This window comes from Somniosus microcephalus, chromosome 4, assembly GCF_052327205.1.
Source record: "Somniosus microcephalus isolate GS21.2 chromosome 4, FLI_Smic_1.0, whole genome shotgun sequence".
Lineage (NCBI taxonomy): Eukaryota > Metazoa > Chordata > Chondrichthyes > Squaliformes > Somniosidae > Somniosus > Somniosus microcephalus.
The window spans coordinates 172,683,612-172,702,452 of NC_140990.1; the positions used below are offsets into that span (position 1 = coordinate 172,683,612).

The window sequence follows — 18,841 nt, forward strand, 5'->3', positions numbered from 1 at the left end:
AATTCTGGCCTCTTGAGCATCCCTGATTATAATCGCTCCACCATTGGCGGCCGTGCCTTCAGCTGCCAAGGCCCTATGCTCTCGAATTCCTTCCTGAAACCTCTCTGCATCTCTACTACTCTTTCCTCCTTTAAGACATTCCTTAAAACCGACCTCTTTGACCAAGCTATTGGTCATCTGCCCTAATAACTTCTTGTGGCTCAGTGTCAAATTTTGTTTTAGAAGGCTCTTCTGTATAGCGCCTTTGGGACATTTTACTACGTTAAAGGCACGATACAAATACAAGTTGTTGTTGTAGTAGAAATAATGCTCTCTTGGCCAGCCTCCCACCTTGCACCCTTTGTAAACTTGAGCTCATCCAAAACTCTGCTGCTCGTATCCTAACTCACAACAAGTTCCGTTCACACATCACCCCTGTGCTTGTGATCTACATTGGCTCCTGGTCCGGAACAATTCAATTTTAAAATTCTCATCCTTGTTTTCAAATCCACTCCATGACTGCGCCCCTCCCGATCTCTGTAACCTCATCCAGCCCTAAAACCCTCTGGGATCTCTGTGTGTGCGCCTCCAATTCTGGCCTCATGCACATCCTCGATCTGCATCACCTCACCATTGGTGACCATGCCTTCAGCTGTCTGAGCCTTAAGCTCTGGAATTACCCCCCGAAACCTCTCTGCCTCTCTCCCCTCCTTTAAGACACTCCTTAAAACATACCTCTTTGACCAAGTCACCTGTTCTAATATCTCCTTATGTGGCTCGGTGTCAAATTTTGTCTGATGTGAAACGCCTTGGGAGGTTTTACTACGTTAAAGCCGCTATATAAATACAAGTTGGCGTTGTTAATTCCGTTATGGGAAGCGTGTGCACACAGCTGCGGAATGATGCAGTTTCAGATGAGAGGACCAAAATACACAAAGACTTCCTGCAAGAAAACAATACAGTGGCCAACGCGTGCAGGCGTCTGTCATGTTAAAACAACGGGGTGGGGGGGCTGGGGTGGGAGGAGGGGGGAATGCTGCTGCCTTCCCTCTCATTAACGCAGCGCTGTTCCTTTCCTTTGGCTGACAAGAGGACTATTGAACGAAAGGCTTTTGTTTTATGGCTGTCAGTGATAATTCTTCAGCTCAGGAAAGTGGTAATTAATTACTCTTTAATGGCCCACCCCACACAATGTGTTTGAGAAAGCAAAGCATTAAAAAGCCCTTGTGTGCCCTCAGAATCCCTTTAGCATCAGTTACAAAGAAGTGGGATTAACTTAATATCCTCTTCTTTGTTTTGATCTGTTTCTATAGACTTAATTTTCTTTTGGCTCATCTCACGATTTAAATAGCAGCCTTCAAGAAGATAAACGGGAATGGGGGAGGAACTGGATGGAAGAGAGACCGACATTGTGAGGAAACTGAGTTAACACACACACAGAGTTAAAATGGCACGAGCGCAAAAGGTGCCCTAAGTTATTAATCTGTAAATGTAAGCATGATGAAGCTGAATTGTCAGGTTCTTTTACTCCTCAATGGTTTGTTTTTAAAAACACAAGGATTACTCATTCATGGAAAATAAAATTCTCTCTCAAGCAAATACACAGAAATAATAGTTACAACTGTTCTATCTAAAACTGACAAAACTTAAAAAAAACACAACAAATCATGAAAGTTTCTACATCACAAGAAAGACATGCACCATCTTTACTTCTCAGTAGTTACTAATTACGAGTGAAAGATAAAAGAAGTTGCATATCGTCATAAATAAATGCAGCGACTGCATCAAGAAAAGTTGCGCACGTATAATGATGAAGAGTTTTATAATAGAGCATATGAGTCCAATGGCATGCCAGGGGATCTCAGAGACGCCGTAATTGTGACCATCTTCAAGAAAGGTGACAAGTCCAATTGCGGTAATTACAGAGGAGTTTCCCTGCTATCTGCCACAGGGAAAGTCATCACAAGAATCCTCCTCAATCGCCTTCTCCCAGTGGCTGAAGAGCTCCTCCCAGAGTCGCAATGTGGATTCCGCCCACTAAGGGGCACAATGGACATGATCTTCACCGCACGTCAAATACAAGAGAAATGCAGGGAACAGCACCAACCACTGTACATGGCCTTCTTCGATCTCACAAAGGCCTTCGACACTGTCAACCGTGAGGGATTATGGAGTGTCCTCCTCAAATTCGGCTGCCCTCAATCGTTTGTCACTATCCTCCGCCTGCTTCACGATGACATGCAAGCCGTGATCCTGACCAACAGTTCCACCACAGACCCAATTCACGTACGAACCGGGGTCAAGTAAGGCTGTGTCATCGCACCAACACTCTTCTCAATCTTCCTTGCTGCAATGCTCCATCTCACCCTCAGTAAGCTCCCCACTGGAGTGGAGCTAATTTACAGAACAAACGGGAAACTGTTCAACCTCCGTCGCCTCCAGTCCAGATCCAGGGTCGTCCCATCCTCTGTCATCGAATTACAGTATGCAGACGATGCTTGCATCTGCGCTCACTCAGAGGTCGAACTCCAAACCATCGTAAACACCTTCACCGAAGCATACAAGAGCATGGGCCTTACACTAAACATCCGTAAGACAAAGGTCCTCTACCAACCTGCCCCCGCCACACAGTGCTGCCCCCCGATTATCAAAATCCACGACAAGGCCTTGGACAACGTGGACCACTTTCCATACCTCGGGAGCCTACTGTCAACAAGGGCAGACGTCAATGACGAAGTCCAACACCGCCTTCAGTGTGCCAGTGCAGCCTTCGGTCGCCTGAGGAAGAGAGTGTTTGAAGACCAGGACCTCAAACCCGGCACTAAGCTCATGGTCTACAGGGCAGCAGTGATACCTGCCCTGCTGTATGCCTCAGAGACATGGACCATGTACAGCAGGCACCTCAAAGCACTGGAGAGGTACCACCAACGCTGCCTCCGCAAGATCCTGCAAATCCATTGGCAGGATAGGCGCACCAACGTCAGTGTTCTTGCTCAGGCCAACATCCCCAGCATCGAAGCTCTGACCACGCTCAATCAGCTCTGATGGACGGGTCACATTGTCCGCATGCCCGATACGAGACTCCCAAAAAAAGCGCTCTATTCGGAGCTCCAGCACGGCAAGAGTGTCCCAGGTGGGCAGAGGAAACGCTTCAAGGACACCCTCAAAGCCTCCTTGAAAAAGTGTAACAACCCTACCGACATCTAGGAATCCCTGGCCCAAGACCACACAAAGTGGAGGAGAAGCATCAGGGAAGGCGCCGAACACCTCGAGTCTCTTCGCCGGGAGCAAGCGGAAGCCAAGCGCAGGCAGCGCAAGGAGCGCACGTCAACCCAAGCACCCCACTCACCCACCCCTTCAACCACCGTCTGCCCCACCTGTGACAGAGACTGTAGGTCCAGCATTGGACTCATCAGTCACCTGCGAACTCATTTTTAATGTGGAAGCAAGTCATCCTCGGTTCCGAGGGACTGCCTAAAACAATGAAGCAGAAGGGGATGAATGCACAGAGTGTAGGTATGTGATGGTACAGTTCAATGATAACTTGTATTTATATAGTGCCTTTAGTAAAACATCCCAAGGCGCTTCACAGGAGTGTTATCAAAGAAAATTTGACACCGAGCCACAAAAGGAGATATCAGGACAGGTGACCAAAGGCTTGGTCAAAGAGGTAGGTTTTAAGGAGCGTCTTAAAAGGAGGAGAAGTAGAGAGGTGGAGAGGTTTAGGGAGGGAATTCAAGAGGTTAGGGCCTAGGCAGCTGAAGGCACGGCCGTCAATGGTGGAGAAATGAAAATCAGGAATGCACTAGAGTTCCATGTGGTATTAAGTGGTCAAGTGGTCAGCTTGACCAGGTCAGATTCCAAAACCAAAAACAGAAATCTTTCACAATAGCTCCCAGTGAACTTCAGCTCGAGTCTCTGCAGTCAGCACCAGAAACATATAAAAAAATGGAGCCACATGCTATAAAACAGCTCTATCAGCTACACATATACCACTGCAGCCCTGCCTCCCACTTATCCCATCCCTACCATCACACCCTACCTACCACCCAGGGTTTATGGGTGCTCACACACAGATGGCACACTCCTGCCAGCCAAATATCAACTGACCAACCCTCTGCTATTGCAGGACATCATCGAACAAAGCAGTCTTTGACACATCAGCAGGTGTGGATAGCAGAATGATGGTTGCAGAACCCAATGTAATTTGGGCCAACCTTGAATGACATCACTTGAGTGATAAACTAGATATATATTGCAGGCCCCCCTCCCACCCTACACCACTGAGGACGCGCACATGTGCCACAAGAACAGAGTGTCTGTGCCTTCAAATGCTCCCAGGATTTGGGTAAGCTTCAGTGTTTTATTTTAAATAAAGGTTATTTTTTCCATACATGTAAATGCACTGCATGGTGTGGTGAAGAAATATACAAATCAGGAGACATCATTTTCAATCCTTGGGCTTATAATACTCCTGTGAAACGCCTAGAGATGTTTCACTACACTAAAGGCGCTATATAAATACACGTTGTTGTTGTTGGCTGTGTTGCATTAACTGACCTCTGCCAAGCAAAAGTTAGTCAGCATTCCAGGGTTAAGGAACATGGAAAGTAAGAGTTTCAACTCCCGATCACCATCCAGTAACCCCTGCTGTGTAAGTCTGTATATCTGGACACACAAGGGGGTAGAATGAAGCGCCAATGTGATGACCTCCATGATCAAATTGCATGCCGCGCTTTATCTAGGGTCGCACATGTAGATTGGCCACTAGGACAAGATACCAGACGGCTGCCAGTGCCATTCTCCGGCATAAATCATTGGTTTAAGGGAAGGGAGATGACAGTAGAAAGTTCGGGTGGAGCGAAAGGATAAAGGTATTTACCATTTTCACACCTCTACGTAACCCTGCCCATTCATCATCCCCAGCCAAGAATGAGTTTGCCTTTTTGTTTGCAGCCCTCCACCTATGCATCTGGTTGCTAGGAGCTATACAGAGTGCCTTGGGTTGAGCCTCAAATTTTCTGGCACTTCTCATGAATATTGCAGTTGATATTGGAAACTGTCCCATTTGTGGAATCACTGGTATGAACCTATGTTATACCACAAGTGTATAAGGTCAATAGAAGATAAGACAGAGAGAGAGAGAGAGAAACAGGCAGACAGACAGACAGAGAGCGATACCAATATCATTGAAGGGAGGTTTGCTAGTGCTGTTGGGAAGGGTTTAAACAAAGTTGGCAGGAGGATGGGCCCCAGGTTGTAGCATTAGAAAGGAGAAACAAAAGGCACAAAGGATTGGGACAGACGGATAGCACTAAAGTAAGAAATAGTAAGGTATTAGGTGGGGTCAGATTAAGAGAGCACAGGATGGTTTAAGATAGGTATACAGTGTATGTATGTGAACGCACAAAGCATAGTAAATAAGGTTGGTGAGCTGCAGGCACAAATAGCCACATGGGAATATGATGTCATGGCAATAACGAAACCTAGCTCAAAAAAGGGCAGGTTTGGGTATTAAATATTCCTGGATATAAGGTGTTCAGGAAAGATAGGTGTTAAGTATGTGTATTGTATTGAACAATTAACACAAAGACTTAAACGTATAACTCAAACAGGTCTTTACTGGTTGGAGGTAGGGACTATACATAGGTCTTTACTTCATGCCCACAGGCGGGAACTGAGGGGAGATCAGTACCCACAGTACTATTTATACCCCTATGGCCAGGAGTGGTACTGCGTATCACTACGCCCTACAAGTAGTGCAGTCCTGTCCATAGGTTCAAAGTAGCACACATATTACATACACAACATTCCTCCCTTCCTAGCTTTACAGTCATCTCCCCATTTAACATAACGTAATAACATATATACATATATAACTTCAGGTTTACATAACAGAATAACATAGATACATAGATAACTTCATGTCAAAACAGATCACAGATTCAGTCTCTGCGGAAAACAGTTCACAGATTCAATCTCTGTGGTGTAGTCGGTTCACGTTGCTGGAGTGACTCATTCAATAGTCCTTCCATGGATTTAACAGTTTGAACTTCCGAACTGAATTGGCTCCGTTCGGAGGGACCACGTGTGTGATCTGGTAGAGGTAATAATGGTTCAGATGGGTCATCTTCTGTTTCGACTTTTCCTTTTCTGCTTCTTGGAGACTCTCTGGGCTCCACTGTCAGCTGCCAGCTGCATGCGCAGTTCCTCCTTCTCTTCCTCCTTTTTCCGTAGTAGAGCCACCTTCTCCCGATGTTCCGTAGACTTTCGGTGCTCCTCCATGATTTCTGTATGGTGGGAGTCGAAGTTACAAGTTGGGCAGGACAGGACATAGTAATATTCGGTGTCGTCCTGATCTAGGCCAGCGAGAGGGTCTTCTATTTCCTCCATACTCAGCTTTTGTTCCAAGTCCAGACATCTTTTCTGAAGAGACTTCTTCATGCGTACCTCTTCATCCAGCTTTTTCTGGGCTTTCAGCAAGTCGTTTACTAATGACCTCATTTGAGATTTTACTACTTCAACTTCTTTTGGAGATTGATTGATCGGACTATTCAATCCCTCTACCGGAGCAGCTGTTTCAGCGGTCTGTTGTTCTACGTTGACGTGAGTCAGCGTACTTTTGGCATCCAAGGGCTGCTCTGTTGCAGTCATCTCAGTCTGTGTTACCACCTCAGCTCTTCCAATAACCTTTGAGAGCTGCGAACCCCTTTCGTTTGAATATTGAAGTTCGTGTTCAAGTTTTTCCCATTTCAGAGTCCTGTCCTTCAGCATATGCAGGAGTTGGCTGACCGTTAACTCCTCTGACATCAGACGTTTTGTGTGCTCCTGCTCCATTTTCTCCATCAGCTGCTTCTGTTGTCTTTCCAGATTCTCCAACTCTATATCAAAGAACTCTTTCATTGCATTCAACTCTTGCTCAAAACGGCGAAGCATTTGTTCTAATTGCTGTTGTAGTTTGAAATGGAGTTGAGTTCGAGCCCGGTGTCCCTCAGAAATGGGCACATCAGTAGACTTGCCAGACTCAGAATCCACAGTTAAACTATGTTGTTGTTGCTCAGTGGAATTCTGTGCTGAAACTTTGTCTTTTGCACCTGAGTTGGGCTTACCATCATCCGTTCCAGAGTCTGGGCCGACTATCTTCACCGAGTTCTCACTCGTTATTGTTTGTAGGAAATGCCAGTCCATATTCATTTTCCTAATCCACTCCCGTCCTAGTAGTGGAGAACCTCCTTCAGATATCACATATAAGTCCATTATTTGACTGTCTTCGCCCTTGTGGACCACTGCAACCTCTATTTTCCCGATGGGGTACACTCTTTGCCCCGTGTATGTTTTCAATATAATCCCCATATCCTGTAGGGGAATATGTTGGAATAACTTTCCGTAATCTTTCTTATTTATGACCGTCAATGCCGATCCAGTGTCCAATTCCAGTTTTACTTGGACTCCTTCTATCTGAAGAGTGACCCAAATTGTCTGGAGGTCTGCACCCTTACCAGCGTTGAGTACTCTTAAGCTAGCCAGTTCATTACAGCTTAAGCTAGCCAGTTCATTACTGCTAGCATCTGAATCGGACTCCTGTTCGGTCACCTTGTGTACCTTTGCGTATTTTCCTTGCGGTGACTTCTTGTTGCTGGTCTTCTTCCCTGACCTGCATACTCTAGCTATATGTCCAAGCCTACCACAAGTTCTACATTCTTGGTTTTTAAACCAACACTGGTTCTGATCATGCGTTGTCTTTCCACAACGATAACATTTGCCAGAACTCACACCCAATTTGTGTGCACTGAGCTCCGGTGACCGTAGCTGCATTACTGCCGTGCCTCTCGCTGCGGCTTCGTGTGCTGCTGCCATAGTGACCGCCTTCTCAAGCGTCAGCTCATTCTCCTCGAGCAGTCGCTTTTGTGTATCCTGTTTAAATAAACCACACACAAATTTGTCTCGTAGTGCATCTGTCAGTCCCGTTCCAAACTGGCAATATTTCGCTAATTTACGCAATTCCAGCAAATATTCAGCATTGCTTTCATGCTGTAGCTGCCTTCTGTCGTAAAATTTAAATCGTTCCGCTAGCATCAGCGGCGTGGGGTTTAGATGATCTTTCAGGACAGTAACAATCTCATCGAACGTCTTATCCGCCGGTTCATCTGGTGATAACAGGTGTTTCAATTGCCCGTATGTCTTCGCACCCATTAAATTTAATAATGTTAGAGCTTTATCTTGGTCACGAATTTTATTGGCCTTACAATAATTTTTTACTCTTTCAACATATATGGCCCAATCTTCGAGGTCACTATCAAAGGTGCTAATATTCCCGTGTTTAGGCATTGTAGATTTGCAATTTCTCAGATTTTATTTTCTTTACTTGTTATCAAAGATGGCGGCTTCCCGCTCTTGCTGTCGTCCTCCGCCCACAAAATGGCGGTTTTCCCGCGCTTGGCGGTCTTCACCCGTCCCCCGACACCGTCTCCCTTCAGCCCCCGAGTGCGGCCCTTATCTTTGCCGCGATCGATAGCCCGCGCTGTGCACCGCGGCTCTCGCACCTTGAGCTTCTGCAGCCGCCGCGCCTTTCAGTCCGAGTGCGGCCCTTATCTTTGGTCCCGATCGCTGGCCCGCGCTGCGCCTCGCACTTGAAGCGGCTCCCGGCCTCTGGCTCACCCGCTCGCGCGGCTCTTGCTTGCTCCCTCCCGGGCTCTGGCTTACCCGCTCGCACGTTTCACCGCGGCTCTTATCAGGGATTGCGATCGCCCTTATCTTCTCCAACTTCCCCAGCCCTGTCTTTGCAGCCAATGCTGCACGGCTTACCCCACCACCTAGGTTGAACAAGGAAACTGCAGAAAGACTTCTGTCAGTCACTGGAAGCTGTCAGGATGGCTGCTGCACTCCAGTGCTCAGTCGCTGATGGAGGCTTCAGAGTCCTAAAGCCTGTCGCTTCTAGTGGGGTGGTGATGTTTGAAACCTCTCTTCAACTGCCGCAGGGTAAGAACCTGACTCGTCGCCAGTGTTAAGTATGTGTATTGTATTGAACAATTAACACAAAGACTTAAACGTATAACTCAAACAGGTCTTTACTGGTTGGAGGTAGGGACTATACGTAGGTCTTTACTTCATGCCCACAGGCGGGAACTGAGGGGAGATCAGTACCCACAGTACTATTTATACCCCTATGGCCAGGAGTGGTACTGCGTATCACTATGCCCTACAAGTAGTGCAGTCCTGTCCATAGGTTCAAAGTAGCACACATATTACATACACAACAATAGGGAAGGAAAGATAGGAGGTGGGGTGGCAGTATTGGTTAAGGAGAATGTTACCGTGCTGGAGAGAGAGGATGTCCTGGAGGAGTCAAAGAGAGAATCTATATGGCTAGAGTTAAGAAATAATAGAGATGCCATTGCACTATTAAGTGTATTCTATAGACCACCAAATAGTGGGAAAAATATAGATATAGAGGAGCAAATTTTCAGAGAAATTACAGAGATGCAAGAACTATAGAGTAATGACAATGGGTGACTTCAACTATTCTAAAATAGACTGGGGTAGTAATAGTGAAAAGGGCAGAGAAGGGGAAGAATTTCTGAAGTGTGTTCAGGAGAACTTGATCTGTATGTTTCTGGCCCAACTTTGCTGGATCTGGTTCTGGGGAATGAGGTGGCTCAAGTAGAGCAAGTGTCAGTAGGGGAACATTTAGGGAGCAGTGATCATAGCATCATAAGGTTTAGATTAGCTATGGAAAAGGACAGGGAGCAATCGAGAGTAAAAATACTTAATTGGACGAAGGCCAATTTCACAGAATCACAGAAATCACAGAAACCCCACAGTGCAGATAGAGGCCATTTCGGCCCATCGAGCCTGCACCGACACATATCCCACCCGATCCCCGTAACCCCTACACCAACACATATCCCACCCTATCCCTGTAACCCCACGTATTTAATCCCCCTAACACTAAGGGTCAATTTATCATAGCCAATCAACCTAACCCGCACATCTTTGGACTGTGGGAGGAAACCGGAGCACCCGGAGAAAACCCACGCAAACACGGGGAGAATGTGCAAACTCCACACAGACAGTCGCCCGAGGCCGGATTCGAACCCGGGTCTCTCCACTATGCCACCGTGCTGCCCTGTGGGATGAGAACGGATCTGGTCCGGGTAAATTGGAATAAAAGACTGGCAGGCAAAACTGTAATGTAATAATAGGCTGCCTTTAAAGAGGAAATAGTTCGGGTACAGTCGAGGTACATTCCCACGAGGGGGAAAAGGTAGGGCAACTAAATTCAGAGCTCCCTGGATGAAGAAAGAGATAGAGAGTAAGATGAAGCAGAAAAAGAGCACGTATGACAGATGTCAAGTCGAGAATACATCAGAGAATCAGGCTAAATATAGAAAGTTCACAGAGGAAAAGTGAAGAAGAAAATAAGAGGGGCAAAGAGAGAGTATGAGAATAGAATGGCAGTTAACATAAATGGTAATTCAAAAGTCTTCTATAGGCATATAAGTAGTAAACGGGTAGTAAGAGGAGGGATGGGACCAATTTGGGCCAAAAAGGAGACCTACGCATAGAGGCAAAGGGTATGGCGGAGGTGCTAAATGAGTACTTTGCATCTGTCTTCACCAAGGAAGAAGATGCTGCCATAGACATAGTGAAAGAGGAGTTACTGGATGGGATGAAAATTGATGAGAGGAGGTACTAGAAAGGCTGGCTGTACTTAAAGTAGATAAGTCACCAGGACCGGATGGAATACATCCTAGGATGCTGAGGGAAGTGAAGGAAGAAATCGCGGAGGTACTGGCCATAATTTTCCAATCCTCCTTAGATATGGGGGTGATGCCAGAGGACTGAAAAATTTCAAATGTTATACCCTTGTTCAAAAAAGGGTGTAAAGATAAACCCAGCAACTACAGGCCAATCAGTTTAACCTCGGTAGTGGGAACCTTTTAGAAACAATAATCAGGGACAAAATTAACAGTCACTTGGACAAGTGTGGATTAATTAAGGAAAGCCAGCATGGATTTGTTAAAGGTAAATCGTGTTTAACTAACTTGATCGAGTTTTTTGATAAAGGTTGATGAGGGCAATGCGGTTGACGTGGTGTACATGGATTTCCAAAAAGCGTTCGACAAAGTGCCACATAATAGGCTTGCCAGCAAAGTTGAAGCCCATGAAATAAAAGGGACAGTGGCAGCATGGATACGGAATTGGCTAAGTGACTGGAAACAGATAGTAGTGGTGAACGGTTGTTTTTCGGACTGGAGGAAGGTATACAGTGGTGTTCCACACAGGTCGTTTCTAGGACCACTGCTTTACTTGATATATATTAATGACTTGGATGTGGATGTACAGGGCACAATTTCAAAATCTGCAGATGACACAAAACTTGGAAGTATAGTGAACAGTGAGGAGGATAGTGACAAGACTTCAAGAAGACATGTACAGGCTGGTGAAATGGGCAGACACGTGGCAGATGAAATTTAATGCAGAAAAGTGCAAAGTGATACATTTTGGTAGTAAGAATGAAGGGTGGAAGTTTAAACTAAAGAGTACAATCCTGAAGGGGGTGCATGAACAGAGAGACCTGGGGGTATATGTGCACAAATCGTTGAAGGTGGCAGGGCAGGTTGAGAAAGCAGTTAAAAAAGCTTATGGGATTCTGGGCTTCATGAGTAGAGGTATAGAGTGCAAAAGTGTGGAAATTATGATGAAGCTGTATAAAACACTGGTTCAGCCTCAACTGGAGTATGGTGTCCAATTCTGGGCACCGCACTTTAGGAAGGATGTGAAGGCCTTAGAGAGGGTGCAGAAAAGATTTACGAGAATGATTCCAGGGATGAGGGACTTCAGTTACGTGAATAGACTGGAGAAGCTGGGGTTGTTCTCCTTAGAGCAGAGAAGATTGAGAGGAGATTTGATAGAGGTGTTCAAAATCATGAGGGGTCTAGACAGAGTAGATAGAGGGAAACTGTTCCAATTGGCAGAAGGGTCGAGAACCAGAGGACACAGATTTAAGGTGATTGGCAGAAGAACCAAAGGCGACATGAGTCAGAGTCATAACAGCAAAGAAAGAGGCCATTCGGCCCATCCAGTCCATGCCAGCTCTCTGTAGAGCAATCCAGGCCGTCCCATTCCCCTGCTCTATCTCCGTAGCCCTGCAAGTTTATTTCCCTCAAGTGCCTATCCAGTCTCCCCTTGAACAAATCGAGTGTCTTCGCTTCCACCACTTCCTTCGGCAGCGAGTTCCAGGACCAGTGAGGAAAAACTTTTTTATGCAGCAAGTGGTTAGGATCTAGAATGCACTGCCTGAAAGGATGGTGGAGGCAGACTCAATCACGGCTTTCAAAAGGGAGTTTGATAAGTACCTGAAGGAAATAGTTTGCAAGGCTACGGGGAAAGGGCGGGGGAGTGGGACTAGCTAAAGTGCTCTTGCAGAGGGCCAGCACGGGCTCGACAGGCCAAATGGCCTTCTTCCATGCTGTAACCATTCTATGATTTGAGAGATAGAGATAGACAGAGATAGAGATAGACCCTTCATTTATAATATACCTTTCACAACCTCAGGATGTCCAAAGCGCTTTACAGCCAGTGAAGTACTTTTGAAGTGAAGTTACTGTTGTTACAGGAATAGGAGTAGGCCATTCAGTCCCTCAAGCCTGTTCCTCCATTCAAATAGATCATGGCTGATCTGCATCTTAACTATGTCTACCCACCTTGGTCCCATATCCCTTAATTACACTTGACTAACAAAAGTCTATCAATCTCAGTTCTGAAGGAAATTCTTAGGATAGAATAGAATCTTAAGCACAGAAGGAGGCCAGTAGGCCCATCGTGTCCGCGCCAGCCAACAAAGAGCTATCCAGCCTAATCCCACTTCCCAGCTCTTGATCCGTAGCCCTGCAGGTTACAGCATCGCAAGTGCACATCCAAGTACTTTTTAAATGTGGTTAGGGTTCCTGCCTCTACCACCCTTTCAGGCAGTGAGTTCGAGACCCCCACAACCCTCTGGGTGAAGAAAACTCCCCTCAAATCCCCTCTAAACCTTCCCCCAATTACTTTAAATCTGTGCCCCCTGGTTTTTGACCCCTCCGCTAAGGGAAATAGGTCCTTTCTATCCACTTTATCTATGCCCCTCATAATTTTATACACCTCAATAAGGTCTCCCCTCAGCCTCCTCTGTTCCAAGGAAAACAGACCCAGCCTATCCAGTCTTCCCTCATAGTTAAGATTCTCTACTCCCAGCAACATCCTTGTAAATCTCCTCTGTACTCTCTCTAGTGCAATCACATCTTTCCTGTAATGTGGTGACCAGAACTGCATACAGTATTCTAGCTGAGGCCTAACTAAGGTTTTATACAGTTGAAGCATAACCCCCCTGCTCTTGTATTCTATGCCACAGCTAATAAAGGCAAGCATTCCATATGCCTTCTTAACCACCTTATCTACTTGGCCTGCTACCTTCAGGGATCTGTGGACATGCACTCCAAGATCCCTTTGTTCCTCTACACTACTCAAGTGTTCTACCATTTAATAAGAACATAAGAAGTAGGAGCAGGAGTAGGCCATACGGCCCCTCGGGCCTGCTCCGCCATTTAATAGGATCATGGCTGATCCGAACTTAGACTCAGGTCCACTTCCCTGCCCTCTCCCCGTAACCCCTTATTCCCTTATCAGCTAGGAAACTGCCTATCTCCGTTTTAAATTTATTTAATGTCGCAGCTTCCACAGCTCTCTGAGGTAGCAAATTCTATAGATTTACTACCCTCTGAGTGAAGAAGTTTCTCCTCATCTCAGTTTTGAAAGGGCAGCCCCTTATTCTAAGATTATGCCCCCTAGTTCTAGTCTCACCCATCAGTGGAAACATCCTCACTGCATCCACCTGATCAAGCCCCCTCACAATCTTATATGTTTCGATAAGATCGCCTCTCATTCTTCCGAATTCCAATGAGTAGAGGCCCAACCTACTCAACCTTTCCTCATAAGTCAACCCCCTCATCTCCGGAATCAACCGAGTGAACCTTCTCTGAGCTGCCTCGAGAGCAAGTATATCTTTTCTTAAATATGGAAACCAAAACTGTATGCAGTATTCCAGGTGTGGCCTTACCAGTACCCTGTATAACTGCAGCAAGACTTCTCTGCTTTTATACTCCATCCCCCTTGCAATAAAAGCCAAGATTCCATTGGCCTTCCTGATCACCTGCTGTACCTGCATACTAACTGTGTTTCATGCACCAGGACCCCCAGATCCCTTTGTACTGTAGCACTTTGCAGTTTCTCTCCATTTAGATAATAACTTGCTCTTTGATTTTTTCTGCCAAAGTGCATAACCTCACACTTTCCAACATTATATTCCCTGTGTATTCCCTTTCCTTGTTAGCCCTCCCCAAATGCATTACCTCACACTTCTCCAGATTGAATTCCATTTGCCACTGTTCTGCTCACCTGACCAATTTATTGATATTTTCCTGCAGTCTACAGCTTCCTTCTTCAGTATCAACCACACAGCCGATTTTAGTATCATCTGCAAACTTCTTAATCATACCCCCTATATTCAAGTCAAGATCGTTGATATATACCACAAAAAGAAGGGACCTAGTACTGAGCCCTGCGGAACCCCACTGGAAACAGCCTTCCAGTCACAAAAACACCCGTCAACCATTACCCTCTGCTTCCTGTCTCCGAGCCAGTTTTGAATCCAACTTGACACTTTGCCCTGGATCCCATGGGCTTTTAAGTTCGTGACCAGTCTGCCATGTGGAACCTTATGAAAAGCCTTGCTAAAGTCCCTATACACTACATCAAACGCACTACCCTCATCTACCCTCCTTGTTACCTCCTCAAAAAATTCAATCAAGTTTGTCAGACACGACCTTCCCTTAACAAATCCGTGCTGATTATCCTTGAATAATCCATGTCTTTCTAAATGAAGATTTATCTTGCCCTTCAGGATTCTTTCCAATAATTTTCCCACCACCGAGGCTAGGCTGACTGGCCTGTAATTACTCAGTCTATCCTTTTCTCCCTTTTTAAACAAGGGTACCACATTAGCAGTCCTCCAGTCCTCCGGCACCACACCTGAAGCCAGAGAGGATTGAAAAATGATGGTCAGGGCCTCTGCTATTTCCTCTTTTGCTTCACTTAACAGCCTGGGATACATTTCATCTGGGCCTGGGGATTTATCCACTTTTAAAGTTGCTAAACCCCTCAATACTTCCTCTCTCACTATGTTTACTTCATCTAATATTTCACAATCCTCCCCGCTGATAGCAATGTCTGCTTCGCCCCTCTCCTTTGTGAAAACAGACGCAAAGTATTCATTAAGAACCCTACCGACGTCTCCCGCCTCCACACACAGATTACCCTCATGATCTCTAATAGGCCCCACCCTTTCTTTAGTTATCCTCTTACTCTTAATATATTTATAAAACGTCTTTGGGTTTGCCTTGATTTTACTTGCCAAGAATTTTTCATGCTCTCCCTTTGCTTTCCTAATATCATTTTTAATTGCACTCCTGCACTTTCTGTACTCCTCTAAAGATTCTGGAGTATTTAGCCCTCGGTATCTGTCATACGCCTCCCTTTTTTTCTTTATCCTACCCTGCATGTCTCTAGACATTTGAAAGAGCTATCCAATTAGGCCCACTCCCTTGTTCTTTCCCCATAGCCTTGCCTGCAAAAGTTTTCCTGCCCTAATATTTATCTAATTCCCTTTTAAAAGTTACTATTGAATCTGCTTCCACCACCCTTTCAGGCAGTGCATTCCAGATCATAACAACTCACTGCATAAAAAAAATGTTCATCTCCACCCTGGTTCTTTTGCCAATTACCTTAAATCTGTGTCCTCTGGTTGCCGACCCTCCTGCAAGTGGAAACAGTTTCTCCCTATCTACTCTATCACTTAATTAAACCGTCTGTTTCAAAACTATTCAGTGCATGCAGCGTCAGAGATCATTTACAACAGGCCATCAAAAAAAAACAAGAGAGCATGATTAACAGACCATAACAGAAGTGCTGCCTCTAACCTCACTATGCTGCCTCGCACACTGCTCCATAGTTGGAAGTCATTTTCAGAAGGAAGGCTGTCCACAATTCCACAAAAGTCTGAACTGAAAATTGAGAGCAGCGGATCAAGCAGTTGAAAGACTGAATGTGTATGCCATACCAATCAAATAAGGCCCATACCGTCCTCTTAGATCAGTACTCTTCCAGTACAGAATGGTGGGGAGGATCAGTTAATAGCCTCTGCATTGTGTACATGGATTTTTAGAACTATACACTTCGAAGTTCAGCCTTGCAAAAAAATTGAAATGAAAGTATTGAACTTAACTGCTGATATTTTTAGGTCACATCAGTTTAATGCAAGCTTAAAGAACCCTATTGTTTCAATTTAACCAAATGGTTACAAATGTTGTTTAGTTGGACTCTGTTGAATTTACACCAACAGCTAGCACTGGATATGGCTTGGAGGAGTCCGACAGTGTGAAGAAGCTCAAAAATCAAAAGAGATGTGGTCACTTATAGTGAGCATTTCAGTGACTGTGTCAACCTTCAAGAGAGTTTGAGTTAATTCCGCCTCCTCACATACAGAAGTCCTCCAAACTATTTCCTCCAATGATATTCAAAATCCTTCTCGCTTCTATACAAGGGTACCAAGGCAAAATTTATGACTTTGATATAAATAATATGGAAGTCCTAGACAAGTTGATAAGGGTTCAGAGAGGCGAGGAAGGTCGTTTGAGACTTTGGCAATCATTACTCGAGGATCATTGGACAGTGGAGAGGTACCAATAGATTGAAAACAGGCCAGTGTTGTGTTAATATTGAAATCGGGTGATAAGACCGACACAGGCAAGTGCAGACTCATTAATGCAAAATGCAGGAGAGAGAATTCCATCCCATAAGTCTGGACTGGATTTAAAAAAGGCTCCAAAGATGAAAGGATAATAGTGTACTAAGCCACTGTGCTTTTCATGTCCTCCCCAAACCCTGCATAAAATGTATCGCCAAAAGAAAATATTCTTGATTGAGCCCTACAGAATTCCCAAATTTTCCAAATTATGTGACCGCCCCCCCAACTCCCCACTCATTTTTCAGGGGCTTATTCTCTGTATCACACATTCTCCTCCCCACTCCCCCCCCCCCCCCCACCCCCGCCCAAATGAATTTTAACTTCTATGTTAAAATTCTCTTTCCTGAAGCTATAAGGAAATGAAATGAGGAAATTATTTGGAGGACTCACAACTGTGAGGACGCTGAATTAATATAGACACTGTTGGAAGATCTGTTCCCAGGTCTCAGTCCAGCGCTGCTCTTGGCCCAGTAGGAAGAAGGGACACCAGATCAGCCCAGCTGAAGTGACTTGCTGCACGAAGTAAAACCAGCATTCGCACCAACAATAAATGTCATCATCCTTCATGCTCCTGGACTCCTTCTATCCTCGCACTATTGAATGCAGCTGCAGTAAACCTTGTCTCCTTATTCTCAAAAAAAATTAATTCAAATGGCTCTGTGGCAAGCATAACATCTGCCTACAAGAAGTTTCACAATATATATATATTTTTTAAGTCATATTTAGCCAAAAGCTGAGCAGAATAAAGAAAATGGCTTTCAAACACAATAAGCGTGTGGCCAGGAAAAGTGATTGCTCTGCAATAAATTTTAAGGAGGGAGGCCAACAATGAAGAGGATGGGGAGAGACAGGGACTTTTTTTTAAAATGCTCTCTGCAGGAGATAATAAAAAAACAGCCAAACAAAAGTCGGAAATCCTTTCCTTCCTTCCTCGTGCAGGATTTAGTGCAGAATAAGGTCACCCGCATCTGCTGTTCACACAAATAAAACCTGGAAACAGAACGGGAGAATCTGAAGTTCGTGTAAGGAGAGGTGAGTGAGAGAGAGAGAGAGAGAGAGAGAGCGCGCGCCAGGGACAGAAAAAGTGCAAAAGAATAAAGACAGAGATTCAGCAAACAGGCAAGAGCATCCACAGAACAGGAGGGACCCTGCTGGGCTGCTTCAGAATCCAAAGGCATTAAAGAAAAGTTTAGAGCGATAAAGTAGCGAGAGAGAGAAATAAAAATGGAGAGTGGGTGAAAAGAAAAGAGAAAGGGAAGGGAGAAAGATTGCCTTGATACTGTATCTAAATGTACCTTGCTTTCAATGTGCACGCTGTATTTTTAGCTCTTTATCTGGAGGCAATGCTAAATAACATACTATATTTTCTAATAATGAAACTATTAGAAATGCATTCAAGGCACTGCATGTCAAACGGTGAAATAAGCAGAAGGTAATGGAATGTCTGGTAATAAGTTGCGAGGCAGTAATTCGATCAGCAGTTCAGGTGACGTCATAAATCACAAGAGCAAAGCTCAAGTCATTTAAAAATTTCAGCAGAACCCGGAGATTGAATTACCTCCTGAAACTCCATCATCAAACATTTGGAATTCTTAACATTATATAGTCATTTTATCCATTATGGACAGGCTGAGTACTGTAAAGAATATCAGGTCCAAGTGAAACATTCATAGAGATAACAGTAATGGGAGAGCCGAGGGTATAGGACATTCGTTATATGCTGTATACTGTCTGATTCTAGATCACAATGCTACGTGGCCTGTGTTTTCCAACAGCACACTGCTGAGAAACATACTATGAAACATACTGGCACACGCGTGCGCACATCTTAAAGCTAGCATTACAATTTGAGTCATAGGAACAGGAATAGGCCACTCAGCTCCTCCAGCCTGTTCCGCCATTGAATTAGATCATGGATGATCTCTAAGTTAACTCCATTTACTCGCCTTAGTTCCATAATCCTTGATACCCTTGCCGAACAAAAATCTAGCACTCTCAATTTTTACATTTTCAATATAC

At 44.9% G+C, this 18,841-nt stretch overlaps 1 protein-coding gene across 2 annotated transcripts in view; it reads right to left on the reverse strand.

Moving 5' to 3' along the window:
• LOC147119992 (partitioning defective 3 homolog B-like) overlaps window positions 1-18,841 on the reverse strand; it is a 1,739,115-nt gene that overhangs the window by 740,782 nt on the left and 979,492 nt on the right. The gene's annotated exons all lie outside the window — the stretch shown is intronic.